Here is a 14,571-nt window from a genome sequence, read left to right on the forward strand (position 1 = left end):
TAAGACAGTGGTTGGGCTGGCCTTCCGATGCCGTTATCGAGAACTCTCATGTTCTTGGGCCTAATTCTTTTATGATTTGACAGAGTACTTTGCGCGTGTGAAATATGCGCTTGAGTGTTTGTGACATTTGCAGGGTGACTTGCGAATAGGCAAGACCCGCGATTCGTTTCATGATAATTTAATCTTGTTATTCATTGCACGCTACCATTTCTTGACATTTACATGGTGGCTTAAGAATCGGCAAGACGCGCAATTCGTTTTATGGTGTTTTAACTTTGTTGTTCATTGCGCACTACCATTTCTTGATATTTACATGGTGGCTTAAGAATCGGCAAAAGACGCGCAATTCGTTTCATTATACTTTGATCTTGTTATTCATTGTGAGCTGTTATTTCTTGGCATTTACATTGTGGTTTACGAATCGGCAAGATGCCCGATTCGTTTAATGATGATTTGACTTTGATATTCATTGCGTACTACCATTTCTTGGCAATTTACTTGGTGACACTCGAATCTGCAAGACGCACGATTCCCTCCTCGAGTTTAATTCATGTTGTTTATTGTATGCCACTATTCTAAGATATTTATCATGTAATATTTGAGTTGACAAGTTATGTGATTTGTTTTCCTGAATCCATATTGTGTTATTCATGGTGCACAATCCTTTTATGGTGTTTATTTTATATATATATATATATATATATATATATATATATATATATACATAAATATATATATATGTACATATATATATGTATATATAATCTACAATATGCACAATTTGTGTTGAAACATTTTAAGAGTACTCAGAAGATCAGTTTCTAGATGCAACATTGTATGGTCCTAGTATGCATTCTCAAAAAAGGATTTATGTGACTGGTTTAACATTTAGTCAGAATGTTTTTCTGATTCTCATGTAAAGGAAAGTACTTAAATAAGAAAGTTTTCATTTAATCCATCTTGATTCCCTTACAGGTATCCGGCCATCTTGAAACTTAGTCATTTTCAACTTAATTCTTAGATTGTTCATGTTTTCAGAATGACTATGCTTAGAACCATAGTCTAGTATTGATTTCAGGAGATATAATTTTCATATTGTGTGTTCTAACCTTTTTCTTACTACAGGTCTTCTTCTCAGATGTTCCCTTCCTAATCCCCTCTTCCCCTCTTGAACTCTCTTACCCTCTGTGATTATCTATCAGAGTCTTGGAGCTGTTCAGTGGTGGACGTGTTGGGAACGTGCGCAGACCCCGAGGATCTGGTAACTCTGACAGCAACTTCATTTGCATATTGGTTTCTTACAGTGACCTAATCATTACCGGTTCTGTGAGCTGCACACTTAGCCACACCACTTTCCTGGGGTAACTGCAAAGCATCCAATAATTATTTCACATATTCCCCATTTCTAATTGGGGACCCGATGATGTCACCCTCTGTGATGATAACTGTCCAAGGTCATGGACCACACCAAAACCATACTGACGATCAGTAAATATAGTCTCTCTCATTTGTGCTAAAAGGCTACATGCTCTAATAAGAACAATCTATTCCGCCACTTGTGCAGAGGTAACACCTTGAAGCCAAGAAGCTTCTACCACTTCTTGAATTGCGCAGACTTCATAAGCAGCTCTCAAAGTTCCCTCATTGTCTCTTAAACATGACCATCCACAAAGATTACATAATCATGCTCATCAAGAGGTTAATCTTTCATGTCTGGTCTTGGTTTGGTGCATATAACTGTAACATCTAGACAGTCATGATCAACTTCATCCCCTTCAATTTCATTCAGGCAAGGAATGTAATGTTGCTGGTTTCAACATGTGACATCTCTTCAGAATAATATTTTTGGCTGCAAGCATCTGTTGTTCATACTTTGTAAGTCTGCTGTTTGTCAAATACTGTGTTTTCATTTAAGTAAGCCATATTTCTACAGAGTGTGGGGCCATAACAGTAAGAGTATGTCCCATCACTATGTTCTTACACCTCTGAATACTGACACTAACTGCTGCAGCCACTTTAAGGCAGCCAGGTAATCCCATAACAAATGGGTGAAGAGTAGTTGAAAATCATGTCACAAGTCTCTGAGAATCTCCATTCATCTGAATAAGCACTGAAAGAGTGTAACCCTCCTTCTCACTACAAAACAATGTAAAAATGTTACTGTAATCCTAGTGTATTCCTGGTGCCGGGAGATGAAAGAGACTTTCTCTCAGCTTTAGGAAAGCTCTCACGCAATCGTCCCATAAAAGTGGATCAGGCACATCTTTGTGCGTCAGCCTCAGCAAAGGGTTTGCCACTAGGGAAAAGCTTGGTGTGCATTGTCTACAGTAGCCAACCATTCCCAGAAACATCCTGACTTCTGTCTGATTTCTTGGTGGATTCACTTTAAGGATAGTTTTACACTCTCCCTTGTGACATCTGTCTCTTTGTCTTCTCAATGATATGTCCCAAATACTTGGAGACACCTTAGGTCCATTCTCAGCTAAATGATTCAATAAGGCAATTGTTTCTTGTCTGCAAGCTTCTCGTGTACTTTATGGTACAAACAGATCACCAATGTACTGTACGAGAACAGAAGTGCAAGGAATCTGCAGTGTCAAGATTGTTTTTCAAGATCTGATTAAAGATTGAAGGACTCTCTGTTTACCTTTGTGAAATTCTGCACCATGACAAAACTCTATCTCTAAACACAAATGATAGCAGGAACTGGCTGTCTTCATGTAACAAAATAGAGAAAAAGACTGACAGAGATTTACAACAGTAAACCACTCTGCAGTGCAAGAAATCTGGAAAAGTATTGTTGCTGGATTCTGTAACACAGGACAGGATGGAACAATTGTGTTGTTAATCTTTTGAACATCCTGTACAATTCTGTATTTCCAATTGTGCTTCTGCAAACCCATAATAGGAGAATTGCAATGGATTACAAGTTATTTTTAAATCCCTTACTTCAACATGTCATCAATCACTAGTGTTATTCTAACTCCTATCTCTGCTGTTAATTTGTAAGGTGGTGTTCTTGGGAAAACTGCATTTGGTTTTACTGTATTTCAGACCAGTACTACACCTTTAGCATATGTGGGGTCTTTTTCTGAGAAAACTCATACCTCTAGGTTTACTGTATCTCCCAAATCAAGACATAACTCCTCTACTGTTCTCACATAATACAATTCTTAAACTGGTCCTTGTCAGGCCACTTTAAATTCAATATCTTCACCATGCGTATGAAATTTAACATCATCTGGTATGCAGTAAACAGTCCAATTTAACTTGCACAAAATATCCCTTCCTAACAGATTTACAGGACTTGAATCACATACTACAAATTGATGATCTTCCTTAAAACCCTATTCATACTGGCCCTTTCTCAGAAACAGGATTAGTTATTTGTTTGAGTGTAACACCTACAACTTGGATCTTCTTTCCTGAGAGGGGTAGGTCTGGGACATCCACTGTTCTAACAATGGAACGGTTAGCTCCAGTGTCAATAATAAATTACATTTGGTGGCCATTAACTTCTTCTTCTACAAATGGTCCACTAGGGTCTACCTCTAAGGCTGCACCAAGTACGCAATTCCCCCCGCCCCCCTTTAAGGAGGAGAAAAATCATTGGAAATTATCAGAGTCAAAACTCTCATCCTCCAACATGGGGAACTGTTAAAACAGGTTTTGGTTTTGAAATGGGTTTGGATTTGCTCTTGGCCTTTATTCATACTGAACCTAGAATTTCCCATGTTTTGTGGAACCATTGAAGCTTGCGGTACCTGCATCATAGGAGCTTGTGACTGTATTGGCATTTCCATTTGTTGAGCAGGTACCTGAACTGGAACATTCTGCTTTTGCATCTGATTTACTCCCTGCATTTGCCCATCACCACATACTCTATTTGGATTCTGTCTACACTCCTCTTCCAATGTCCGAGCTTATTATAATAGTGACAAGAACTGTAACATCTATTCCATTATTCGGATCTATCAGAACACCTCTACCTCTTCCCTAGGAAACAGCAACTACTCCTTGAGCAACCTGATCTCCAGCTTGAAACCCAACACCTTGCATTCCACTAATGCTTTCTCCAAACAATTGAGTCTGAAAACTCTTTTGATCCAGCTTTGTTTCCGCAAGCATAACTTTCTCCTTAGGTCTTGTCTGCGTCATCTCTTGTTCATGACTACAATATTTTGGATATGTCAGGATCTCACCTAATAGTTTTGTCTGCCAGCGAATCACATTCTGTTGTATGTGCATACTGAACTCTGGTCTCAACCCAAGAGCGAAACCTGACACAAAACAGCCCATGTCACTTTTCTGAGGATTTTCTTGTCCTCACTAAGCAGGCACTGATTCTTTCTCTTCCTGAGAAATTCTGTTAATTTTCAACCAATCAATATCTCACACCTGAACTTTTCCCTTCAAAAAGGTAATCAGCTCATTATATTTTGTCATCACTACTGGTGAGGGTGCACAATTACATGAATCTCTTGGAAGTTCAGAACTTGGCCATTGCACAGTTATTTTTTACTCAGCCCACAGATCACTGGATATTACTATGTCATGACCTTTGACCTCTTTACACATCTGTCAACTTGTGCATTCCGCTGTGAAGGATTCTCTCTCAATTTTGGAAAATTGTTTGTAAATGTTGCAAGATCACCTCTACTACTTGGTACATGACTATATCCTCCACCTGGTATGGCTTTCTTTGGAAAGACTAAACCATCACTTACATCTGGGGTGCTGGTGGTGGCTTACTATTCGTTCCTGCTGCATCTGTATCTTCTTTGTTTCCTGTTTCTTGGCCCTTTTACTCTCTAATCTTTCAAAATCACTGCATTTGTGGATACAATTTGTAACCTCATCCCTGAAGATCACATTGTCACAACAACCTCTTCGTCTTATTTTGCCCTGAAACTTCTCTGCAAGGGACCTCTCTTTGTACGATCCACTTCATACTTTCATGCCCATTCAGCTAATTTGTCATGGGTGGCAGCCGCATGCCCCATGATTTCTTTACTAAAATGTACCAGTTTGTTTTCCTGATAATGATCCAAATGTGAAATATCCAAACATCACCTAATAATCGCTTCCAAATCCAACTTCAGTTTTGGGACAGCTAAGGGTATCTGTCTCTCTTGACTAGTGGATGGTCTTTCTGCACCTCTTGGCCTTTTATCATCCTAAGTTTCTTCAAACCATATGTCAAATACTCAATCCTCAAATGGTTCTGTCTCTCCTTCACAACAGTTTTCTGAAAGACAATTCTCCTCCTTTCTCTTAATGATTCAACATTCTGTTCAATATTTATTGATGTGCTTGTGAAAGGCACTACCAATGTCCATGTTAATGCAGCTTGTGACACTGGGGCACGAACAGGCACAGTTGAACCAGTAGCACTTGGAGTTATTACTGTAGTAACCACATCAACAGGTTCAGGTGGAATTTGAAGTATTCAGTGTAGTTTCTCAATCTGAACTGTCCTTGGGTCAATAGGGGCTGTAGCCACTGTAGCACTAAAAGTTATCTCACTATGGCTATTAGTTGCAGGGGCCACGCATGGCAGTGGATGTGAAGCCAGTAAAGTATCCAAAATATCATCCCCTGAATCACTATCAGTGCCTTTCTTCCTTGCAGCTTTCTCATCATCATTTCCCTGTTTCTGATTCTTTTTCATCTTCTCTGTAGTTATCTCTGGGTACATTCTTGCTCCCTCGACCAAACATTTTCTCCACTTTTTATGTCCTTTGTCCCTTTGAGCATTGGCATAATTCCTCACAGCTCTTTTCCATTATTCTGATATTTTTCATTCTCCTTATTATGTGCTTCTCTCTCTCAAGCATTTAATGCTTCATATTGTGTAGGTCTAGGAGGTGTTTTCATCTCATATATTTTCTCCCTCTAGTGTTCAATGACCTTTAAATCAAATCTACTATATTGTGGAAATTTAAATGGACCCTCGTCTTTAGTGATCTTGCACCACTGGTGAAGCCACAAACATCTGTGGAGCCCTACATTTGTTACCATTTAATGAGCTGGCATACCTTTTGGTGGGGCCTCTTCACCCTCCCGAACTGCTAAAGAAAACATTTATTTTCCGTGTTACAGGCCGATCATGTTTAAGTATGGTTACCTACTACAAATTCTGCAATTTGCATGTTTCATTTTTAAACCTATGTTTTGCACATCATTATATTTGAAGCCTTTTGTCAGCAATTAAATCCGCTTTTGCAGGGTCATTTAGAATTTAGCAGAGTGTATAGGCCATTGTAAATCAATGATGCTCCCACAAAGCCATTTTGTAGTTTCCCCACTCTGCATACAGTTAGGGCAAGCAATGGGTTTCTGAATGTGGACCTTCCACTGGTTTCGGTCTTGGAAACCTTTGCCCTGAAGGCTTGTCCATCGCAGGGCCATCAGGTCACGCAAAAAATCTGCCTGCCATAACAGCTGCATCAGATGGCCTGAATCAAACATATTGCCCCACTCGCCAAAAGTTCAATGCCTTAAATCGAGCCACTGCAGTCATTGTCTGTTTGTGAGGGATCTCTAAGTATACTGGTGGGGTCTTCCATGAAAGGGGGAAAGTGTTGACTTCTGCAGACATTGGTGTCTGCCCAATACAATACAAATTACCTCCAATGTCTTTTAACCTCCAGCGTTTTTTAACGTCATTCAAAACCAAAAAGTCCAATAAGAATAATGTTTTGTGGTGATGTACATAAAACTTACAAGGGTGACTGACTATACCTGTTTCAAATACACCTGCCAGCTATAAAGCACTAGCACCGTTCTTTTAAAAATATGTGCAATGGTTATTTATGCAATTTATATTTTTATTGCAAGCATAATGGTGTCACATTTAGGCCGAAGAATGTTTTCTTCTTTTTCTTTCTATGTCATCTGTATGCAAACAACAAAGGCAAAGTAAATCTTACTACAGTTCGCAAGATCTTTTTTGTAAGGTGAAATACGTGCATGTCTTGAATCAAGCTAGCCTGGCTGATGAGGGGCGATGAGGGGTGAAACCCCGAAACCGGTCCCAGGATGCTTGTTTCCGGTCCAGGGAGGACCTGGCCTGGCAGTTCGGGCTGGACTGTTCCCATGAGGAACAGGGTCAAGACTGATTTGCATATGGCTGGGTCCAAACTGGGGTGGCATGGTGAGCAAAAGAACGATGGATTAAACCCAGATCTGTGACTGGGGGTGAGTGTTTGCATTGTCAGCACTCCGTCCATCATCCTTTTGTGTTGTTAAAGTTGCCCTAAGTGGGAAGGGTATGCCCAGACGTGGGTCCCTTGCTCACTGTGCCACTGGAATCAAGCTAGCCTGGCTGATGAGGGGTGAAACCCCGAAACCGGTCCCAGGATGCTTGTTTCCGGTCCAGGGAGGACCTGGCCTGGCAGTTCGGGCTGGACTGTTCCCATGAGGAACAGGGTCAAGACTGATTTGCATATGGCTGGGTCCAAACTGGGGTGGCATGGTGAGCAAAAGAACGATGGATTAAACCCAGATCTGTGACTGGGGGTGAGTGTTTGCATTGTCAGCACTCCGTCCATCATCCTTTTGTGCTGTTAAAGATGCAGGATATTTATACAGGAAAAACTGACTACTTAAACTTTTTATTGCATATGTCCATGCAATTGATTCTGTTTTGAATTGAAAATTGTGTTCTGGTGATTTTGAAAATCTGGTGGATCCTTGACGATCTTTGTACTCTCTGATATTTATTTTCTACACAATATGAATTTGTTGTTGTTAGACCCCTCAACTTGTGTATATTGTTGTGAAATCCGTGTGATTCCAGCTTTTGCACAGTTATAGAATTAATGTTCTTTTCGGTATATATTTACTTCCATGCACCTGTTGAATCATTACATTTTCAGGCACTTCCTCAAATTCAAGTGAAGGAGAGGTAAGTACAGTGGGTCAAAATTCTTTCCAAAATAACAAAAATATTTTATGCTCAAAAGTGCCTTTTGCATGCAACTTAAATGACTGGTTATTTGATGTACCTTCACTCCAAAATTAGTGAATCTGTTTATGGCTTATTTTGAGGCTCTATGTGTTAGATTATCAATGAGATACATCAACAATATTTTCTTGATTTGGAGGGGCACACTAAAGGAGCTGACATAATTTCCTACCTGGCTTAATAAAAAGACACCAGGCCTGAGGTCCATAATACATCACAAAAATGTGAAAACAAATTTCCTTGATTTATTGGTCATCAATGAAGAGGACATACTAATAGCCAGCCTACGCACTAAGTCAATAGATTGAAATACACAGTTACATTTTGGTAGTTACCACCATAGCAACATGAAGAAAAATCTACCTTACGGCCTGTTTCTCCACACAAGAATTACCTGCACATGTTAAGAACAATCAGTGCTTAATTTGAGCCTGTGTTTTCTGGTGCAGGGCACCGGCACTTATTTTTGAGGGCCGGCACTTATTCTTCTGCCGCAAGCATTTCCTGCAAGCAAAATACACATACGGGAAAGGTGGAGGAAGGAAAAATGAAAAAGTGTCACAAAGGAAGAAAGCAGAAAGCTGCAAGAGTGAGATGGAGAGGCTGTAAATAAATTAAAAGAGGCCCAAGATGGCTTCAGGATTAAGCTGCCTCGGTATTCCGTGTTCGCACATGTAATTGCAGCAGCTGCGGATGTCAGAGAAGATCTTTGGGCACCGGCACGTTTTCATTTACAAATTATGCACAGAGCACAATACTTTAAGAATGCCAATCACTTTTCTTTGAAACATGCTGAAAGAGGTTTTCCCCCAAAATTGGTGATAAGCTTATCTAAAAAAGTATGAGTTAACCACGAGAATCTGTAGTGGAGTCAAAATCAAAAGAGGTTAATACTACCTTCACATGGGTGTTATCCTATGTCCATCTATCCAAAAACATTTTTAGAACCATGGTACTGGTCGAGAGGCTGGTCTAAAATATGCACATCTCTTTTAGTTGACGTGTATTCTTTGGAAATACTTGGTCCGATGAGGTTTTGTAAATAATGTTTTGCTCAGTATATGTTTTTTTGTGCTTAAACATTCTTAATGATGTTATATTGACAAGTACGGATTTGTTTGTAGTATGTCTCGAATTCTGATTTCTCTCAAGGGTTGCCAATCATGTCTCATGATTATAGTCAATATAAACTTACTTTGAGATCTATAATTATTGTTAAGAAATCTGTATATAAATTGACAGTCAGAACAGGGTATCTATAATACTGCTTTTCATCTGTATCATGGCTTTGAAGGCTGATGGGTCCCACTATGATGGGCTCAGGAAAAACCCAGCTGGAGTAGAATTTGGTCCACTTGCTGGGCAGCGTAAAACATTTTTCACTAAAGCGAAACAACTCCAGGATAAAGGATATTCCTTCAGGTATTGTTACGTCCTCATGGTACAAGTAAAAGACACCAGATTAAATGTGTCATACATGTAAAAATATTTGCATTGACTAAAAATGTGAAATAACACATATTGGCTATTAACCACTCTTGTGATTAAGATTGACTCTGTTAATAAATTGTGTGCAGCATAATGCCATGCCATGAAATTTGTTTCCTATAACTTTGAAGTACACTACAATGAAGGAAATCTATAATGAGCCAAATATGAGGAATTTTAAAATGATGGATGCAATGATGCTAATTATGGTGCATGTTTTATTGTTTAATGTAAACTGTACAGGGTTTATCCTTAAGAGAATGTGTTAACTGTGTGATATGTTATGCCCAGGTTCCCACAAGGTGCCAGGACCATCATCCCTTTCTTAATATACCACTTAATCTGACGCTACTGCTGCAAAAGCGACAGAGAGCTGACTTGCTGCACGTAAAGTAATGGCTTTACGTGCTGTTTTAAATTGGCCCTGCATCACTTTTTAGCTTGGAATGCATAAAAAACTGTGCAAAAAATGACATTTTGTAGAAAACAATGGCACACTTCATAGAAGGCAGCTATGGACCAGGCAGTAGCAGCAGAGACGACAACCCCAGCACCAGCCAGGCTATCCGTACAGACTCACAGGAGAAGAGGAAGTGTAACTTCAGTGATGAGGAGGACATCTTGATCACTGAGGTGACAGGGCATCAACAATAGCTTGCCATCACCTAAAAATTGGTAGGGAGGAAAGATGCCATTTGGCAGCCCATTGTGGAGAAAGTCAACAGTGGGGACAAGCGAAGAGGACCATTGCTGACTGCAAGAAGTACTGGCATGATTATAAGTGGCAGACAAAGGAGAAACTGTCTAAGAACTTGAAGGCAGCCATGCAGACCAGATGAGGGAGCCCTGTGCCCCAGGAGGAGCTGGATGCCTTGGAGGAGCGGGTGGCAGCTGTCATCCAACATGACTTAGTGGCTGAAATCCCCAGACAAGACAGTGCAGCACATGAGGAACAACCACAGACACAGGGTAAATATCAATAAGGGGCAATGGGGATGAAAAATGTCATGTGCAGTTCAGTTAGCTATATCCCAGTGCTCCAAAGTGCTGTCTGCAGGGCTTGGGCAGAAATGTGGGTCATGTCCCATCAAATGCCACTGAAATGTCACTCACACTGCCCAGTAATATATTGCACAGCTCAGTCATGTTCCATCAAATGTATCCATCACATGTGTGAAGTGCAGCACCAGTCCAGCCCAACCTGTGTATACATGCACAACATGAGTCACCAGAACTACAAGTCACACAATACAAAGTAAAAATAAAGGGGGCCCCAAACACAAGGTAAGTTGTGCAGGGCAGCAATGCAAGTCCCCTTGTGCTGTCCTCTGCCACATAGAAAGGGCAGGACTGGCCAAGACCAACAATATGACATTATTGTTTTTTCTGTTTCAGACGCTGGAGAAGTGACCTTTCATAGACTGATTTCAGAGAAGTCGGGAAGTGGAGACAGAGATTCAACAAGGTCAGTGAAGCGGGGGGATGAAGGGCAGAGGCTGCAGAGGCTGCGGAGACAACAAGACGGTGAGACAGCGAGGTTTAATGAGAGTGGTGAGGGTGAGGGTTACAATAATACGATGTCCTTCTGCTGGTTTCTAGCCAATGCCCAGCCCCAGACCACCACATCCAGCCAGTATGGACATAAGGACATCTGGCCCCACTGGTCATGCGTCCCTCATGCACAGTCCTTGCAGATAGCCGAAGTGGGCAGCAGTGGAACAGCAGTGGATAGCAACAGCAGTGAGTCAGGCGCAAAGTGCTCACGACGCACACAATGAGCAAGGGGGGGCCGAATAGGCATTGTGCAGTGAACCTTTTTGAACAGCGCATAGACAAGAAAACAGCAAACAGCAAAACAAGTAGTACAGCATGACAACCGCGCTAACCACACTACACTGGGGAAGGCTAGGGAAGACATGGGCTCTGTTCAGATCCAAGGGGAGGGTGAGTTGAGCGAGCAGAAGCGATAGAGCCTAGGCAGTAGGTTGAGCCCCCTGGTCATGAAGGCTGCCCATCTAGGAATGGGTGTGGCTTGTGGCCAGGGTGAGCTCCCCCCCCACCCTCCTGAATAAAAAAATTAATATTGACAGCATCGCTACATTGCCACATCGTAACGAGGAGTGAAGGAGTAAAGCAGTAAAAACAGTAAATGAGCAAAGAGGAATACCCACAGCCTAGGGCCACGGGCCCTGTTTCAGGCGACAGCCAGGGGTTGTGTTACCTGATGACCCGGACAGAAGATTGTCCCCGGAACATCCCAAAGAGAGCTTAAGGGGCACCAGGAAATAAACTGAGGCCCAACAATCGTCGAGTTTTCCAGCAGGCAGGAAAGTCGCATACAGAATCTTTCTGAAAGGAGAGCGTCAGCCATTGTAAAGGGGGGAAGAAGGAAACAGCAACCTAAACTTGAGGGCCTGAACGGCACTCACAAGGTGGCAGCGGTGACAGAGACAAAGACTCTGGTTAAGTACTTCAGGAGCAGCCTAGGAACTATGGTAGGGAGTCTAACTTGCGCTACCGAGCTGTGCCTGGCACCCAGTAAACGTATGAAGATATCCAAGAGACATCATTTGGTATGGAGTCTGCCCAGAAAGGAGGAGACTCCAAGATGGAAGATATGTATTATAAACACAGAGAGGAGTTGGACATCCAACACAATAAAACAGAACCTCCAAATCATAATACTTGAGTAATTTCAGATTAAGTGCAGTGGAATAGAGTGCACCTCTCCTCCTTGCAACCAAGAAAAACAGGACCTTGGAAGAGATATAGAGAATGCTTCCAACTTGATAGAGCTGTCCTCGACCTTCCGTGCAACATTCCATCTAGGTGATCTAGAAAGCACTGAGACACCAGTGAGAATGATGGTGCACAAGCCCACACAGCATCAAATAAGCTATGGGGTGACTATCGCAGATGTATGTAGGATAGCAAGGGGGAGCAGAGTGGTAACATCTTGATGTGCCTATTGTCTCAAAGGAGCCCAGAAGGGTTAGATGGGAAAAGAGCAGGGCCGTGGATCGAAGCATGCCAGCTGGGCACAAGTCCAATTGGCAGGTCACCTGTAACAGCTAAGGAGACCATGTCAGCTGACCTTATTCAGGAGATTAGCCCCAAATTGAGTTTAGACCTCCACAAAACATATAACATATAAGATACACTGCTGACAACAATTAATGCCACTCTTCTGGCAGCCACAAATGCTCTTACCTGGCAATCACACAAGTTGGAGGTTCATACAGATACAACGCAAACACTAGCACATGCAATAAAGAATATGGCCGCCAAATAGGAAGCAATGGAAGAAAGAGCTAGTGCAAACTGTGGTAGCACGGTGAGCAGAATAATTGATGGATTAAACCCAGATCTGTGACTGGAGGTGAATGTTTGATTGGTTCTGCATTCCGTCCATCAGTGGTGTTTGTTTCCTCAGGTCAGAACTGAAGCTCCATAGGGAACAAAGAGTCCAAACCGAGGTCATTAGCTTTTAGCCCTACCAGGAGTGCTGAGGAACATACATTGTTAAGAAGGATCAAGTGGAACCCAGGTAATTCAGGAAAATTGAAAACAAGGATAGCACAGTGGCATTACAGATGGATCACATCAATTCCGACCTCCCTTATCCAAAACTGGGGCCTCTGGATTACTGCTAGGCATACAGGCCTGTTAAGGGGAATTCAGACAATCAACTCCTATAGGAACAGGAAAGCCAGGGGCACCCAATTTTACAACAATGGCCTGAGGGAAAGTGACAGGATTTTAAGGAAGGTAAGGAGGCTCCATCAAAAAACTGGCACACAAGACAATGAAAGGGCGTACAAGCAGGCAAAACAAGATCACAAACACCATGCTTGGAGTCTAAAACAAAAGTACATGGACAAGGAATGGATCAAAATATACGCCCTCTGCCGGAGCAATGAATAGAAGCAGTTCTAGGAATTTGTCGCCAAACTACAGAATGAATCATCAGATAGGCGCAATGCAGTTATGGCAGAAGCATGCTAACGCATGCAGCAAGAATATACACAGTCTCAGGAGAACCCAGGCGAGGGAGCTGCGAGACATGATCATCAGATAGCATAATATTCAACACTTGGACACAAGAGGAGAGAGGATGTAAGGAGCAGAGCCAGCAGGCGGTAGCAAAATTAATAAAAAAAGATAAGCAAGGATGGGGCTCCAGGGCCCAATGGTCACCCAGGTGGTTTGTTTAAAGAAGAACTGGCATACTTGGCAGAAACTCTATCCAGCTTGTATATATAATGTAGGATACAAGGAGACATCCCAAACTCTTGGCAAGGTTTCTTACTGCAGCCAATACATAAAAAAGGGAAAAAATGGATCAGAAGAACTATAGGTTAATCACCCTCTTGAATATTGAAGGGAAAGCGTACACCAGTATGTGATTAATTGAGCTAAATGAATGGCTCAAGGACAAATTACATTCTCCCTTTGGATCAAATCGAGTTCCGTAAAGGCTCTGCAACTGTTGACAACATTGTTGCACTATCTTATCTATCACAGCAACCAAACAATAAGAACAGTCTACAGGTGTTTGCTTGCTTTGTAGATTACTCAGCAGCATTTGATGGGGTGTTCAAAATAAGTTGTGGAACAAACTAAAAAGTTGGAGGATCACCAATAAACTTTTGAAGGCCATCATCTCATTATATAGTAACACTTGCATAAGAATAAAACTGGATGGGAACACGGTCACCCATAAGATCTACACAGATAGACCTAAAACAGGGTTGCATCCTCTCACTGACACTATTCAACCTGTGTGCCACGGATCTGAGGCAGGTCCTCCATGGAACTACAATGGTAACCCCAAGAATAGAATTGCAAAAATTACACCTACTTCAACATGTAGATGACCTGGTATTCTTTGATCACACCAGAGTCGGCTTGCAAATAGGGCTAGTGCCCTAAATTCATACAGCAAGGTGAATGAGCTAGCAGCTTATGTGAACAAGACCAAAGTGGTGGTCTTTGGGCAACCCGCAAGGAAAGCTCTCCTCAGGTTGAGATTGGGCTGCCAGGCGAATGAAACAAGGAGATCCTATAATTACCTAGGGGCATGGTTAAGTGACTCTGGTAAACCATCATTACAC

Source organism: Pleurodeles waltl, chromosome 10 (genome assembly GCF_031143425.1).
Source record: "Pleurodeles waltl isolate 20211129_DDA chromosome 10, aPleWal1.hap1.20221129, whole genome shotgun sequence".
NCBI lineage: Eukaryota > Metazoa > Chordata > Amphibia > Caudata > Salamandridae > Pleurodeles > Pleurodeles waltl.